Raw genomic sequence first — 18,141 nt, 5'->3', positions numbered from 1 at the left:
ATGGTAAATGAATTTTATTAGCGGGGCAGTAAAACTTAAAAATAAATTAGTTGAAAGTATCATTCTCCTCTGTTTTAGAAAACCTTTACTGACTATAGACAGCTATATGTAACTCTTTACTGCCCTCCCCTGATCTGTTTTAGGAATGCTGCTCCTTTCAGAGAAAAATTAAACTTTTCCATCATCAAGAAAATAAATTTACTCCTTTCCTGTCCGTGGATAAATTTAAATGGCCTCCTCTCCAGGAGCCAATACCTTCTATGCTTCAAATTGCTGTACATTAGCTTCTCCACAAAAGTAATAACAAGGAAAGAAACCATAGCATTTAACTGATGCAATTTCAGAGCCCAGGAATCTCCAGAGTGGTACTAATTTTTCTTCCCTTTTCAGAAGAATTACTCCTTCTTATTTTAAAAAATAGAGGTGGGAATAAATAGAGTCAAGTTCACGCCCTCATATACTCCACACAAAATTAAAAAGAAAATCTTTCTATTGAACTTGTGGGTACATAACTGAATCCCAGCAGCTCAAGTACAACTTTATGGGAAATGTGTTGCCCCTACCTTCTAGCCTGCATGTGAAATTTAAAAAGGTATGTGTTGGAAGGATCAGTGTTTGATTTAGAATCATAGAATATTAGAACCACAAATGAACCAGAGTTAAACAAATCTAGTGCTAACCCTTGAATTAAAATAGGAGAAAACTGAGGCTCAGAGAGTGAAATGATGCTTAAGGTCACACATAGCAAAGCAGAGTTTGATTCCTCCACCTCTGATTTCTTCGTCCTGGGAGGTTCCACTACATGACACTGGATTTGAGAAATCTTTCCTAATCCTGTGTGTGCACCCTGCTTTCAGTACAACTCCAGCTTCCATTCCTAAACCCTTAGTGCTCTTGTGCTGCCCCCTGGTGGCAAAGAGCATGCACTACAGCTGTAGGACTTTGCTCTCCCAGGTGGTGCAGTGGTGAAGAGCTCCTCTGCTAACCGCAGGTCAGCTGTGTGAATCCACCAGCCGCTCCTTGGGAACCCTACGAAGCAGTTCTGTTTCGTCCTACAGGGTTACTATGAGTCTGAATCGACTCAACGGCAATGGGTTTGGTGTTTTTTGTTTTTTTTTTCCCATTTATTCAGCAAATATTTATTGAAATCTATTCTATGCCAGCATCTGCTCTAGACACTGGGGTTTCTCAGCAATTAAAAAAGCCATATCCCTGCCTTCACGGAACTTACGTCGTAGCAGGGACATACAAGACGATAAACATATTATATAATACATGAGGGCTATGGAAATAATCACTAAAGCAGGGGAGGAGATAAGAGTGTATGGGTGGAAAGCTGCAACTTCAAATAGTGTGCTCAGAGAAGACCTCATTGAAACTATGATGTCTGAGAAAAGACTTACAGGTGGTAAAGGAATAAGCCACGTTGGTGTCTGGGGAACAATGGCTCAGGCAGAGGAAACTGTAAAAGTGCTAACCAGGGACAGCCCTAGGTGAGTGAGAGAGAGAACAGAGAAGACAGGTCAGAGAGGTTGGAGGTGAAGAAAAGCAAACCCTAAGGGGTCTGTAGTCCGCAGAAAGAGTTTTTGCTTTTCTTTGGTGAGATGGGAACTACTGGAGCTTTTTGAGCAGAAGCACGACATCAATTGTCATATATTTCTACAGGATCACTCTGTTGTGAATATACTACATTGGGGGTAAAGGTAGAAGCAAAGAGGCCAGTTAGAAGGTTATTGCAATAACGGAGGCAAAAATGATAGAGGCAAGCACCAGGAGATAGCTGTGGAGGTGGTAGGAAGTCGTAAAATTCTTGACATGTTCTGAAGTTAGAGCCATCAACACTTGTTGACGATTTGATGTAGGATGTATGAGAAAAAGACAAATCAATGTTGCTTTCAAAAATTTCAACCTTAGCAGGGAAGGATGAAGTTATCATTAAATGAGATAAGAAAAATATTGAGAAAGAAGCAGGTTTGAGGCAGGGGATTAGAAGCTCAGTTTGGGGACACTTCATATTTACCAACTGTCTTAGTTATCTAGTGCCGCTATAACAGAAATACCCCAAGTGGATGGCTTTAACAAAGAGAAGTTTATTCTCTCACAGTCCAGTGGGTTACAAGTCCAAATTCAAGGCATCAGCTCCAGGAGAAGGCTTTCTCTCTCTGTTGGCTCTGGAGGAAGGTCCTTGTGATGCATCAATCTTCACTTGGTCTGGGAGCATCTCAGCACAGGAACCTCAGGTCCGAAGGATGCACTTTGCTCCCAGCACTGCTTTCTTGGTGGTGTGAGGTTCCCATGTCTCTCTGCTCACTTCTCTCTTTTATATCTCAAAACAGATTGGCTTAAAACACTATCTAATCTTGTAGACCTCATCAGTATAACTGCCACTAATCCATCTTATTACATCATAGTGATAGAGTTTACAACACATAAGGAAATCACATCAGATTACAAAACGGTAAACAATCATACAATTTTGGGAATCATGACCCAGCCAGGTTGACAGATATTTTGGGGGGACACTGTTAAATCCATGACACCAACATATTTACCATTTATGGTACCGTTCATTCATTTGTGTAGAACCAAATTACCATCTGGTAAAATTGTCCTCCTGTCAGAGGAACTTTCTTAAACATTTCTTTTAGTGCACGTCTGCTGGCGATTAATCCCCTCAGCTTTTTTTTTTGGGTCTGAAAAAAGTCTTTATTTCACTTTAAAAAAAATTTATTTATTTTTATTTTTGGTGAAAATATACACAGCAAAACCTGTTCCCGTTCCAGAGTTTCTAGACGAAATGATCAGTGACATTGCTTACATTCTTTACATTGCGTCAACATTCTCGTTATTTCTGTTCTCGTTGTTTCACTTAATTTACTTAATCTTCCTGCTCCCCTTACAACGTTCTTCTATATGCTTTAAGATAGCTGTTGACCCTTTGGTTTTATATATATATAAATTTATTTTTTACTCTTTGGGCTAAGCTGTTACTTAGTTTAAAAGGTGTCCTTTTCACTTTTGTTTTTGAAAGATTTTCACTGGATATAGAATTTTAGAATGAAAATTTCTCCTCCCCTCCCCAACCTCCCTCCCATTCATTTAGTTGCTTCATTGTCTTCTGACTTTCTTAGTTTCTGGTAAGAATTCTGTTGTTATTTGCTCTTTGTCTTCTGTATCTATTGTGCCTCCATTTTCTAGCTGCGTTTAAACTTATCATTCATTAGTTTTCAGCAAATTGATTGTGATGTGCCTAGATGTCATTCTTTCCAGATACATATTCATATGTATTCATATGTTAGTAAGGGCTTCCCAGAGTCAGTATCTTTGCCAAACAAACACAAGTAGATTGTACCTGAAATGCCAATTCCTGCCTATTAATAGTGGCCTCCTGTAGTGCTATGTACAGAAGGAATCTAAGACCATGCCCAGGCTCAGGGGGAAAGATTGTCATGACTGATTACTGATTTCGGTTGTGGGAGCAGGAGGGAGACTAGAGGCAACTGTACCATATGTTTGCTCCACCTGTCTTGGCATAAAACAATAAGGGAATATATTTGGGGTAAATGACATACAAAACATACAATATAGACTGTCAACTATTGTGCTTTCTTTGAGAGAGATATTAGTTTATTATTTCTGAGCAATAATTCATAAGCATATACTGCCCCCTCCCAAATTAGTCAAAAACACAAATGCCTGTTTCATTTTCTCCAATACCATGTGGTGGGAAAATAAAACATTCCCTGATATAAACCACAGGTGGTTTTCCTAAACATAATAAAGGGTTTTGGGAACAAGCAAAGGAAATATCACTTTTCAATCTCTTCACTGGGACTCCACTGTCTTTCTGATGTAAGAGGCAGTCTAGAAGAACAAATGTCATTCTCTAACCTGAAAGTTAAGAGAAGATTTACCTGAAATATCAGAGCTAAACCTTTTCTGGATTATATTGGCTTATATTTTCAAGTTTGCTTTGAGTAGTATTTGGAATATAGTGAACTCTCAATAAATATTTCATGACTGTATTAAGGTAAATTTTCACTTTCTACCTTGGATGGATACCTAGGCCTATTTCTGAGGATTTTCCTTGGAGCAAAATATTGATACACTGGGCTTTCAAAGCATCTCTTGAAAGACTTGGGAATCCTCAGGCACATAAGAGCTTCTAATTGAGGTGGATCAATTCTCTTCAAAAATTTGAACATAAACCAGATGTCAGGGCCCCATGGGAGATCATCCTACAGGGCTCACCAAACATGATTCCTTATCATTTGGCACGAGAAGAGTTAGCTGTACCAGGGAATAGTGTTTGCAAATCAGTTAAGTTCAGTTTGACAAAAATGTATTGAAAATTTACTCAGTGGTAGGTTTTCTTAACCTTGGCACTATTGGTACTTTGGGCTATACAAAGTTTTGCTGTGGGGTGCCGTCCTATGCATTGTAGGGTGTTTAGCAGCATGCCTGGCCTGTAGCCACTAGATGCCAGTAGCACTCCACCTTCCCTGCCTCCCCCTTCCACCCCCTACCATTCCCCAGCCTTAACAATATAAGAATACCTTCAGACATTACCAATGTCCTCTGGGGGTAACATCACTGCTGATTGAGAACCACTGCTCTACACTCACGGTTTTGTAAATAAACCCTCTTTAAATTTTCTTATTTTGAGTATGTCATCTGTTTCTTGTTGGAATCATGACTGGTATGCTATGAGTGCAAACAAAGCTCAAGCAGTTGACGCTCATTTTGTAGGGTACAAGGTATTTGGCCTTAGAGTATTTGGGAGATTTTTTTAAAAAAATCACCTGGACGACTGCAAAATCTAGAACTAAGTAGAAGGCCTGGAGAGTTACAAAAATATTTTAAAAATGTACTAATGACAGCCTAATCAGGTCTCCCTCACTGTATGAATGGATGAGAACTGTGCAGAGATATGGATATCCTCAACTATGGGGATGTTTGGAGCCCCCAGGCCTGTTGTCTCCAGCTGTGAACAATTTTATCTGTTGACTCCTATGGCGTTACAAATGCAATTATTTTTGATGTGTGACACATGTAAAAAGTTTGGGGCATATTGTCCCTAAATGAAGTCATTTACAAGGAGGTTGGTAAAGAGGAGCTGGATTTCTAAAAGGTAAATTTGATTAGACTTGGTAGTCAATGTGGGAGTGAGAGGTAGTTAGCAGTCAGGGATGACCCAGGTTTTTGTTTAGGTGCAAGATAAGGTGATGATTTTACAATCTAAGATTGGAAACAAAAAAGGAAGAGAATGCTTTGGAGCAACAGTTCTCAAAGTGTTGTTCTGAGATTCACAGGATCAGCATCACCTGGGGACTCTATAGAAATGCAAATCCTCAGGCCAAGTCCAGACTGAATCAAAAACTCTTGGGGCAGTGTCAAGCAATGTGTTGCTTAACAAGCCCTCCAGGTGATTCTGATGTGTGATAGAATTTGAAAACCTCTGTTTGAGAAGGAAGGTAGTCATTTCCATCTGGGGCTTCATGTGTGCCCGTTTAAGTAGGACAGACTGGTGGAGACATTCAAGAGGCAAGTTTACTGTCAGGCTCATTGTGATCAGTCATAATTTATTTTTTTCAGGGAAAGAAGATGCCAGGTTCTTTTTTTTCTTCTTCTTCCTGTTCCCTGAGGACAGGAGATAGAATCACAGAGATAATTTCCTTTCGAAAAATTACACAGAAAACTTGAATGAATATTGATTATGGTGTTTCTATCTCAGTCTCGAGGCTGGTCTTTCTTTCTGAGCCCTGACATTCTCTTGACTGATTAATTGGTGGATTTACGTTCATCCCTTTCTATTGCTTTCATTTCTGTGCCTTACCCTTAATTAGTAAATGGCTCGGGTATTGCTTGTGCACAGTTCCCTAGTGGAAGCAGGGAAGTGCATACACATTGGAAGGTAAGGGCCACAAAGATCAATTTGTGCCATCCAGACTCATCACTGAGTGTCAGGACAAACAAAAGGGAAAAGGTGGGAAGGGAGAAGTAGTGAAGAAATCTGCTGTCTCTCCTTCCTCCCACCTGTTTTCTATACCAGAGTCAACAACTACAGCCCACAGACCAAATCCAGCCAGCTACCAGTTTTTGGAAATAAAGATTTATTGAAACATGACTATGTCCGTCCATTCATTTATGTATCGTCTATGATCACTTTTGCACTGCACAGCAGAGTTGAGTAGTTGTGACAGAGACAGTATGGCTTGCAAAGTCTAAAACATTTACTCCCTACCCTTTATCAGAAAATTTTGCTGACACCTGCTTTAGACCAACAGCTCACAAAGTTCATTGAGCATCAGAATCCCCTGGAGAGCTTTTTAAAACACAAGTTGCTGGGCGCCACCTCCATAGTTTTTAATTCAGTAGATCTGGGTGCAGCCTGAGGATTTGCACGTCTAACAAGTTCCCAGGTGATGCTGATGTTGCTGGTCCAGGTATAACACCCTGGACCACTACTTTTAACAGTGTCTTTAAAGCCCTCAGGATTCACCTTTGGCTAGTTGCCTGGGTCAAATAAAAAGCTGCTTTAGCTACAAAACCATGGGATTTGTTCAGGCCCTGCCTGTACCTCAGTTTGGAGGGTCACTTTTAATGAAACTCCATTTTTATTCTACTGGGTTTCTCTCTGGCTTCTCCCTCTCTGCCCATGTCTTTAAGATAAGCAATTCACTTAAACAATAGCCTAGCTTCCTCCTCATAGTTCTAAGGTAAAATGTATTAAAATTTTGGCATCAAATTTTTTTTTTTTTTTTTAAGTATCAGATCTACTCTAATCAATTATAGCCTTCAACAGTATCTTTTTCTTTCATTTTACTCATATAAATTTATGATATTCCTGTAGCATATCAAATATATAATTTAAAACCACAACTTTGGTTTTCCTTTTTTGAGTGAAAACTTGGAAGGGGAAGGAAACTGTTTGCTTTTCATCAAGCCGAGAATTGACTACATATTTCAGCACGAAGTAAGATTTAGAGAGAAGAAGAGATAGGGTCAAATGGAATTGTTACTTTCTCCATCTTGATGAGTTAGGTCTTTACAAGATTGTTCCCTTATTTTGTTTAGAAAGCTGTGATTTAATTCCTAGAGTACCAGACAGGACCACATATAAGTAAAGGTGAAAATGATAAAAGCTTTTAGAATCTCCACCATTCAAGACTGTTTACTTGGCTGCTCCCTTCCATTCTTGCAGAAAAAGTAAAGCTAATTCCCTATGAGTTTACCATGGAAGAAGAGCTCTATATAATTTAATTTTGACCTTTAAGCTCATAAGAAGTAGGGCAATGTTTATTTTATTAGATGGCCAGTTACCAATAAACTACCATATCCACCCAATTGCTTAATAAATATATGCAATGACATGTGTTTTTTCTCTTCTTCTCACACTACTTTTACCAGGGTTCATGGTTTGTGTAAGAAACTACCAAGGGATAAACTCTTCTCATAGTTCCTCTAAGCTAGTGAAGGTTTATAAATCAGTTTATTTCTTCCACTCTCTGCTTTGAAAAAAGAAATTGGTAGGTGAGAAATCAGACTGATTAACTCATGATTCAACTTTTAAAAATCATGAAAATTGATGCTCTGTTCAATTAAAGTGAAGAGTAAGAAAAAAAAAAATAAACCCAAAATACCAATCTATAAATTGCCCAACCAGAATGAAGTATTACCAGCTACTTTTTCAATATGAAATGTACTAGTACTGGTTGTATCCATTTACTATAGATTTTATGCCTCAAATATATTCATAATGCATTACAATGCTGAAGTTCATTCTTCACACGTTTATATGTTTAATATTTCTCCCCCAGAAGATTTGAACATGGCTAAAGGCAAAGTTATACTTCTTGATAATAATAAAAGATAAAATGTTACACATAAAGGAAGTTTGCTGTGGATTTATAGATAAACCGCGCTGTATTTCCCGCTGGCAGTCATGATTTGCTCTCACATAGTGGCTTCTTTCAACATCATTACTCTTTGGTTTTAGGACCTTATTAAAAAACAAACTAACAAACAAAAACCTTTTCAAAACTGGCACTTTCAGATCCTGATAATTTAAGATGATGGATTTTCAGAAAAATAGGTGCTCTTTGGGAAACCAAGTATCTCTAGCTACTATGCCCTTGCTTTAATGCCAAATGGGTAATAACATGACGTATAAAATTGCACAGTTCTTTTCATTCGAAAGTCCATTGACGAAACTATTCTGTGGTTTTAGGATTGTGGTTCTACCTGGTAGGGTAATTAGTTACTGGGAAAGGGCAGCAAGGGAACTTGAGAAGTGCTGAGGAGGTTCTGTTTCTTGATCTTAGTGCTTGTTTCACAAATGTATTCATTTTGCGAAAATTCATAGAGCTCTTTTATCCACTTATGATTTGAGTACATTACTTGAGATATGTTAAACTTCAATAAAAATTTTTATTAAATAAAAAAGAGACAGTAGCATAGGGTAACTTAGAAGGTAAGTTCTATTTTTTTTTTTAATAGTTCAAATTGTCATCTGTAAAAGTGCTACACACAGGCCAGTTACCTTTTAATTTAGAAAATTTGCTTTTTAAGCTTTTTTTTTTTTTTTTTGCATTGCCCAGCAAACATGATATATCATGCCTGGGCATCCCCTTCATCTATCTCTGGGATTAGATATTTCTTTTTGTGGTTGATGTTACTTCTACTGTGGCATGTCCTGCCAAAGTAAGCTGTTCATGAATAAACAGCAAGTGATTTTTCTTCTTCTTCTTCCTCTCCCTCTCCTTCTCCTTTTTTGTTTTTTTTAAACAAAATTTACTACAATTTTTGAAAGGTCCAAGGAATGACCCTTGAAAGATGCTGATAGTCTCTATTCCTCCAGCCTACCTCTGTTGCTTACAATAACATTAGGGACTAAATGTTTTATATATCCAAACCCAAAACTAAACCCAATGCTGTCGAGTCAATTCTGACTCATAGGAACCCTATAGGACAGAGTAGAAGTGCCCCATAGGATTTCCAAGGATGTAAATTTTCATTTGCAAATGATTTCATTGCAAATACCTTTTTTCAACAACATAAATGGTGACTATACATGTGGACCTTGCCAGATAGAATGCACAGGAATCAAATAGACTTCATCTGTGGAAAGAGACGATGCAAAAGCTCAATATCATCAGTCAGAACAAGGCCAGGGGCCAACTGTGGAACAGACCATCAATTGCTTACATGCAAGCTGAAGGTGAAGTTGAAGAAAATTAGAACAAATCCATGAGAGCCAAAGTATGACCTTGAGTATATTCCACTTGAATTTAGAGACCATGTCAAGAATAGATTTGATGCACTGAAAACTAATGACTGAGGACCAGACGAGTTGTGGAATGACATCAAGGATATCATACATGAAGAAAGCAAGAGGTCATTAAAAAGACAGGAAAGAAAGAAAAGACCACAATGGATGTCAGAAGAGACTCTGAAAGTTGCTCTTGAAAGTAGAGTAGCTAAAGCAAATGGAAGAAATGATAAAGTAAAAGAAATGAACAGACTATTTCCAAGGGTGGCTTGAGAAGACCAAGTAAAGTATTATAATGAGATGAGCAAAAACCTGGAATTAGAAAACCAAAAAGGGTGAACGTGGTCAGAGTTTCTCAAGCCGAAAGAACTGAAGAAAAAGTTCAAGCCTTGAGTTGCAATATTGAAGGATTCTACAGGAAAATATTGAACGACACAGGAAGCATCAAAAGAAGATGGACGGAATACACATAGTCACTGTACCAAAAAGAACTGGTTGACGTTCAGCCATATCAGGAAGTAGTATATGATCAGGAACAGATGGTACTAAAGGGAAGAATTCCAAACCGTACTGAAGGCATTGGTGAAAAACAAGACTCCAGGAATCGATGGAATACCAGTTGAGTTGTTTCAACAAACGAATGCAGTGCAGGAAGTGCTCACTAGTCTATGCCAAGAAATTTGGAAGACAGTTACCTGGCCAACTGACTGGAAGAGATCCATATTTGTGCCCTGTCATGGATTGAACTGTGTCCCACAACAATATGTGTCAACTTGGTTAGGCTACGAATCCCAGTATTGTGTGGTTCTCCTCCATTTTGTGATTGATATATTCTTCTATGTGTTGTAAATCCTAATCTCTGCCTGTGGTTAATGAGGGAAGATTAGATTATGTTAAAGAGGATTAGGATGGGATGTAACACCCTTGCTCAAGTCACATCCCTGATCCAATGTAAACGGAGTTTTCCTGGGATGTGGCCTGCCCCACCTTTTATCTTACAAGAGACAAAAGGAAAGGGAAGCGAGCAGAGAGTTGGAGGGCCTCATACCTCCAAGAAAGCAGCGCTGGGAGCAGAGGGCGTTCTTTGGATCTGGGGTTCCCGCATGGAGAAGCTCCTAGCCCAGGGGAAGATTGATGAGAAAGACTTTCCCCCAGAGCCAACAGAGAGAGAAAAGCTTCCCCTGCAGCTGACACCCTGAATTTGGACTTCTAGCATACGAGGCTGTAAGAAAATATATTTCTCTTTGTTAAAGCCATCCACTTGTGGTATTTCTGTTATAGCAGCACCAGATAACTAAGACATGCCCATTCGAAAGAAAGGTGATACAACAGAATGATAAAATTATTGAACAATATCATTAATATCACACACACGTAAAATTTTGCTGAAGATCATCCAAAAGCAGCTGTAGCAGTACATCAACAGAGAACTGCCAGAAATTCCAGCTAGATTCAGAAGTGAAGGTGGAACAAGGGATATCACTGCTGATGTCGGGTGCATCTTTGCTGAAAGCAGAGAATACCAGAAAGATGTTTACTTGTGTTTTGTTGACTATGCAAAGGCATTTGGCTGTGTGGATCACAACAAATTATGGATAACATTGCTGAAGAATGGGAATTCCAGAAACTTAATTGTGCTCATGAGGAACCTGTACATAGATCAAGAGGTGGTTGTTGGAACAGAACAAGGGGATACTGTATGGTTTAAAGTCAAGAAAGGTATGCATCAGGATTGTATCCTTTCACTATACTTGTTGCATCTGTATGCTGAGCAAATAATCTGAGAAGCTGGACTATGTGGAGAAGAATGTGGCATCAGGATTGGAGGAAAACTCATTAACAACCTGTGATATGCAGATAACACAACCTTGCTTGCTAAAAGTGAGGAGGACTTGAAGCACTTACTGATGAAGTTCAAAGACTACAGCCTTCAGTATGGATTACACCTCAATATAAAGAAAACAAAAATCCTCACAACTGGACCAATAAGCAACACCATGATAAACGGAGAAAAGATTGAAGTTGTGAAGGATTTCATTTTACTTGGATCTACAATTAACGTCTATAGAAGCAGCAATCAGGAAATCAAATGACGCATTGCATTGGGCAAATCTGCTGCAAAAGACCTCTTTAAAGTGTTAAAAAGCAAAGATGTCACCTTGAGGACTAAGATGCACCTGACCCAAGCCATGGTGTTTTCAATCGCCTCATGTGCATGTGAAAACTGGACAATGAATAAGCGAGACTGACAAAGAATTGATGCCTTCGAATTTTGGTGTTGGCGTAGAATGTTGAATATACCGTGGCCTGCCAGAAGAATGAACAAATCTGTCTTGGAAGAAATATAGCCAGAATTCTTCTTAGAACGGGCGATGGCGAGACTTTGTCTCACATACTTTAGACATGTTATCAGGACGGACCAGCCCCTGGAGAAGGACATTATGCTTGGTAAAGTCGAGGATCAGTGAAAAAGAGGAAGACCCGCAACAAGATGGATTGACACAGTGCCTGCAACAGTGGGCTCAAGTATAAAAATGATTGTGAGGATGGTGCAGGCCCAAGCAGTGTTTTGTTCTGTTGCACATACGATTGTTATGAGTCGGAACCGACTTGACAGTAGCTAACAGCAGCAACAGAAAATCTTTACAGAAACAGACTGCCATATCTTTCTCTCACGGAGGAGCTGGTGGGTTTGAACCACCAACCTTTTGGTTAGCAGCTGAGCACTTTAACCACTACACCACCGGGGCCCCTTGTTTTATATGTATATATGCATCTCCTATAAAATAATGAATAAGCCTGGTAATGGTAACAAATAAGTAGTATCTATCAGCATTTTTGTGTGAAAGAGTTCATTACATCCTTTCCTATGATCTGACAGCTGGTTGATAGCAGCTGACTGAAGAATAAATTACATAATTGGGCTGAAGATGGATAAGTTCAGAGCCTTTGGAGGGGAAGGGTCATTGCGTATTCAGGGGAGTATGCCTCTAGATCTGTGGTCCTCAAATTTTAATGCGCTTGGTAACATCTCTAATTCAGTAAATCTGGAGCTGGGCCAAGGATTTTGCACTGGAAATGAACACCACCGTTCACAGTGATGCAGGTTGTTTGCGAACAAACTTCAGCAAACACTGCTCCTGACCTTCATAAGAGACTCGCCTGCAGCCACAAGGAAGAGGACAGAGGGAGGGGGTACGGACAGGCACTGGAGTGGGCTATTGGAGGTGCATTGTCAACACTGATGCATCAGTGACAGCGACAGGTTCATTTCCAACATGCACCATTGGCTACTCCAGTTGCCTGGGCCTGCTTGATGAAAAAATGATGAAATGGTTCAGCCCATAAAGTTAATAGAAGCATCTGATAGTAAATTACATCTACTGCTCTAGATCTGATATCAATGAATTAGTATATGTTTGTACTGGAGCCACTTATGGATACATTCACATCATTATGTTCTATAATGCTAATATAAACATTCCTACAATTTTCAATCCAAAAGTCATGCAGCCAAAGTATATATATGAAAACACTATTTTAAAATAACTTTCCATTATTCTAAATCTCTAGATGTCACAATTAGAGTTCGTATTAGGTTGTCCTTCTATCTCCGCCAAATCCCTGTTCTAAAAATCCTTGTATGAAAAAACTAGCATAAAAGTTTTATGGATCTTTCCTCAGGAAGTAATTTATTTCTTAACAATATGGCAGAGAATACAAAAACACCCATTGCCATCAAGTCAGTTCCAATTCATACAGAGAATAGTTGCTCTGAAAAAATATACCCATAGATTGTATTTTTAAAATTCCTAGAAATCGAAGAGAATATTTAAAAACAAAAAAAAAAAAATCAGGGAATTAATACATCTTCTAGTATGTCACTGCATTGTGCACAGACCGCAGTGGATATCTTTGTGAAGAGTGCTTCTGGTTTATAGTCCACCCATGTATTTTGAAAGTGAAAAGTAAAGCCCAGCAGGTCCTAATTTAACCTGTGGAAAGAATTAGTAGCCCACCCTCAACGAGATTGATTGACACAATGGCTACAACAATGGGCTCGAGCATAACGATTGTGAGGATGGCGCAGGACCGGGCAGGGTCTCCTTCTGTTGTGCATAGAGTCGCTATGAGCTGGAACTGACTCAACGGCACCTAACAACAAGAACAACAGGTTAAAAGTCTTGCACTTTTGTCAAAAATCAACTGATCATATCTGCGTGGGTCAGTTCTGAGTCCATTCTGTTTCACTCATTTATGTGTCTGTTCCTCTGCTAATACCACACTGCCTTGAATATTTCATAGTAAGTGTGATGGTTAAGATTGTGTGTCAACTTGGCTGAGCCGTGATTCTCAGTGTTTTGACAGCTGTGTGATGTTGTGGTCACTTCCCTGTTGACATTTGATATGTGATCACTCCTATGATGGGATCTGTTGTAAGTAGCCGATCAGTTGAAGGGGAGTTTCCTTGGGCTTGTGGCCTGCATCGAGTGTGGGTGAACATTCTGGCAGCGCTTGGGGGCTTTTGCTCTTTCTGGATCCTGAAGCTGTCTCCTGTTCATCTAACCTCCTGTTCTTGGGACTTGAGCTAGCAGCTTACCTGTAGTCTTGCCTGCCAATCTTGGGATTCGTTAACATTCACAGCCTGTGAGCAACAGCCCTGCTTCCTGACCTGCTGATCTTGGGTTTGCCAGCCCCTGCGCCTAGGTGAATCAGGAGAAGCCTCTATCCTGACCCACGGACTTAGGACATTACAGCCTCTACAACTGCATGAGCCATTTCCTTGATATAAATCTCTCTCTATATATATATTCATATGATTTACTGGTTTTGCTTCTCTAGAAAACCCAGCCTAAGACAGTAAGTTTTAAAATCAGGTAGAGTGATTCCTCCAAATTCATTCTTCTTTTTCAAATTTGCTTTACCTATTCTACTTCCCTTGTCTTTTCATATAAATTTTAGAATTAACTTGTCTATATCCACAAAGAAATAGTACTTGGATTTTATTGGAATTGCATTGAGCCTATAGATCAATTTGGGGAAAATAGACATCTTTACTATGCTGAATCTTTGGATCCTTGTACATGGTATGTCTCTACATTTGTTTAGGTCTTTGACTTTTTTCATTAGCATTTTATAGGTTTTGTCATACAGATCTGGAACATGTTCTGTTAGATTTATAACCATTTTTATGGTCCTTCACAAGTAATATTGTTTTTAAGATAGGTTTCCAATATACATTGCTAGTATATAGGAATACATGGATATTTGTGTGTTGACCTTGTATCTTTCTACCATGCTATACTCACTTATGAGTTCTTAGAATGGTTTTGCACCCCTGTTTCATTTTTCCCGTTTTCTTTCTCCAATGCCTACCTCAATTCCTTCTCTGAATCCTTTCTAGTACCCCTCACCAGAAGTGATTTCTCCCTCCTTAAAATACATAAATCATTTTGTCCTTGCAAGTCAATTCTCTATTTTACTTGATATGATGAATTGAGTACTTCTCTTACTCTTTCAATATTATGTTGGGATTATCATGGCATTGAATACTTTTTTAATCACAATTCTGTACTTTCTCACCGTGTGAGCTTGGGTAAGTTTCTGATCCGTTTTGACTTTTATTTTTCTTCTTATTTATAAAATGGGAGTGATAATAACGATTTCGTAGATTTATTGTGAGGATAATGTATATTAAGAGCTTAATAAAGATCAGTTTATCTATACCCTTTCTTTGGAGTTATAGACTCTTGAGTACATTGCTACATACTTGCTTGAGTCCTCTGCAGTATCTAGGTTGGAGTCAACCTTCTATAGATATATGTTTAATTGTGTCTACAGAGCTTAGCACAGGGCAAAGTACATCATCTGTGCTTAAAAAACTCTTGTTGTCTTACAACTCTTTATAAACTTTATGAAAAATAGTTAATAATAAATGATAGTGAGGATCTTTAGGAAATTATCCAACCCACTAGCATCAACATAAGCAACATGTGGAGAAAATGAATTACACCAAGTTCTCTAAATAGTTATTTAATAAACTAAAGAGAGATCACCATGAGCTTGGTGGACAGTAAACATAGAGGAGGCTGAAAAAACAGGAAGGAAAGGATGTCCTGTATTTAGCAATCAGAAGAGCAAACTTAACAATAACTAAAGAATGGGATGGGGTATGAGGAGGACTACCATCTATTTGGGAGTCCAGGAATTATACCCCTTGGATTAGAAGAGATGAACAGTAGCATCTCCATTAGCACAGGGGACTGTGGAGTTCCCTGGCAGGGGTATATATCTTGTTATTGCTATCACAGTGCCACTAGGCTATGCCACAGGCAGAATCTAGACATGCCTGTTTGCCTACTACATGATGAACAAGAAAGATATTAACCTTCAGAAACTTGGTTTCAGTCCTTTGATGCTCATTTAAGTTAACTAGGAATGCACAAGCTTTTGTAGAAACTATTGTTATCTAAATCTTTATTAGCTGCTTCAGACTGTGAACCAAGAAAAAGGAAGGAGATATATTTGGGATAATAAAGTTAAGGACTATGTTATATCTGTTGAGTGTATATGTAAAGCTTGTTACAGCAGCTGGGCAAGAGCAGGTGGCATTCCCTGGGGAGTCCAGCAGGGCGCACTAAGAGACCAGGGGAAGGGAACACGCTGGGCAATGTGCTACCTCGTCATGCTGAGAGGTACCCTTAATGATAAGTTTATCATTACTTTCAAAGCAGAATTATCTGGTGAGGGCAAGAGGCTATAGAGATAGAAAAAGGCAAGAGGCAGTTGTTCAAATGTCATAGATTCAAGCATCTCTGGGATATTATTATTAGATACCATTTAAACGTTTAACCTTTTTACCTAGATTGAAAAATAACTTGCAAAGATACACAAGTTTTGCCTCTAAAACCAACTAAAATAGTTTTATTTACTAATTTTATTGTTCATAGTACAAGTCGGGTATATACTAGGCAAGGCGTTTTTCAGAACTCTTGAAAGTAGTTCTACTTTTATTTCATGATATACGTCTGAAGGCAATTAGGGTAGCGGGGGAAAGTGTCGTAAAAGTGAAAATACTATCAGCCGTTCTGGGCTTGGATATGAAAAAAAGGGGGGATAATAATGTTGCCTTTGGCAATGAATATTTATAGTCATTTTCTAAATGTAATGGGCCAGCCTTAAGAGTTACTAATGGACATGCCAATGTATTAACTGGAGCTAGCATTAGCTGTAATTCCTAGGACTCTGCTGCCCAGTTCTACTCCTAACTCTGCCCAATTACTACTGTGTCATAGCTCAGAAATGTATAGGCTCCTTTTGGCTTGGGCAGGTGCTCTCAGGAGACCACCGGCCGTGCCCCTAACTGAATTCCTGTAGCTCCAGAAACTTCTCAATGGTGTGGCCAGTTTAAACGTCTCAGTACCTTGGCCCCACTCTAGAAAGTCAAGCTCTTATGAAGAAGGGTGTTCACTCCTCACACTAAAAACATTCAGTGAATCTAGACCAGGGATACACCATACAGGACTATATGACTTGATACAGTCACATGTTAACCATGTCATCCATATGTCTAAAACAGTTTTCAAATTCTAAAGATCGAGTTAAAGACAAGTCCACAATAAGAAATACAAAGGAAAGAGCTGAGGACTCTGCTTAATAATGTTGAAATATGCCATCTGGGGGCTTAGAGACCATCATCCATACATTGAATTTGATGAATTATGTTTATAAATTATTTTGTTGGATCAATGCTTGAGAGAAGGAAAAGGTGAGGCCAATCTGAGCTCAATGCCTTCTTTTCACAGCTTCAGTTCACGAAGAAATGGGAATAAAAATTAGAAAGGAACAGTTATGCCAACATAATTTATTAAATTCTCCTTTGTTTTCTCACTGAGGTGCAACCTGATCTTCATCACATATAAATGTTTACATATTCCCATCTAATTGTAGATTTGAGTTTGTTCCGTCGATTTTTCTGACTCGTCCTATGATAATACCATACTATTTTAACTATCCTTTGCTATTTATTTCAATTTGTTTTTTATTTAACAAACATAAAATGCTATGTGTCAAATATCATTTTTAGTGATTTAAAGCTATTCATTCATTTCATTCTAAAATAACCCTTTGAAGTGGGTCCTGCTATTAAATCCATTTTGCAGACTAGGAAATTGAAACACAGGAAGGAGTGACATAAAATTGTTCTGAATTCCCTGTCACATATTTAGTAATCCGTCCTCAAGACTGCCAGGAATTTCAATGGACTTATTTTCTGGTAAATTTCTGGCCCAATTTTATTTTTTCTGTGACCTCTTAATTTCAATTATGTTTCACTTCATAGAACTGTTTCTGTTCTCTGTCTTATGCCTACCGATGTAAGAAAAACAGCCATTTTCCTTGATGTCCCTAAAACACTCCTATTCCCACATGGCTTTTTATGTAACAATCAGCTTTACTGAAGGATTGGGAGAATGGAAAGTGTTATTTCATCTCAGCATTTAAAAGTCTTTTAGTTTACCATCAAGGAGGGATATGACATTGGTTGACATACTGTCAGTCTCCAGTTTCTCTCTCTCTCTATGTTGTTGGAGTTGTTAGGTGCTGTTGAGCCAGTTCCAGCTTATAGCGACTCTAGGTACAACAGAACCAAACATTGCCTGGTCCTGCGCCATCCTCACAATTGTTGTTATACTTGAGCCCATTGTTGCAGCCACTGTGTCAGTCCTTCTCATTGAGGGTCTTCCTCTTTTTTGCTGACCCTCTACTTTACCAAGCATGATGTCCTTCTCCAGGTACTAGTCCCTCCTGATAACATGTCCAAAGTATGTGAGATGGAGCCTTGCCATCCTTGCTTCTAAGGAGCATTCTGG

This window comes from Trichechus manatus, unplaced genomic scaffold, assembly GCF_000243295.1.
Source record: "Trichechus manatus latirostris isolate Lorelei unplaced genomic scaffold, TriManLat1.0 scaffold00098, whole genome shotgun sequence".
In the NCBI taxonomy this organism is placed as follows: Eukaryota; Metazoa; Chordata; class Mammalia; order Sirenia; family Trichechidae; genus Trichechus; species Trichechus manatus.
Note: the sequence above shows the minus strand (reverse complement) of the source record.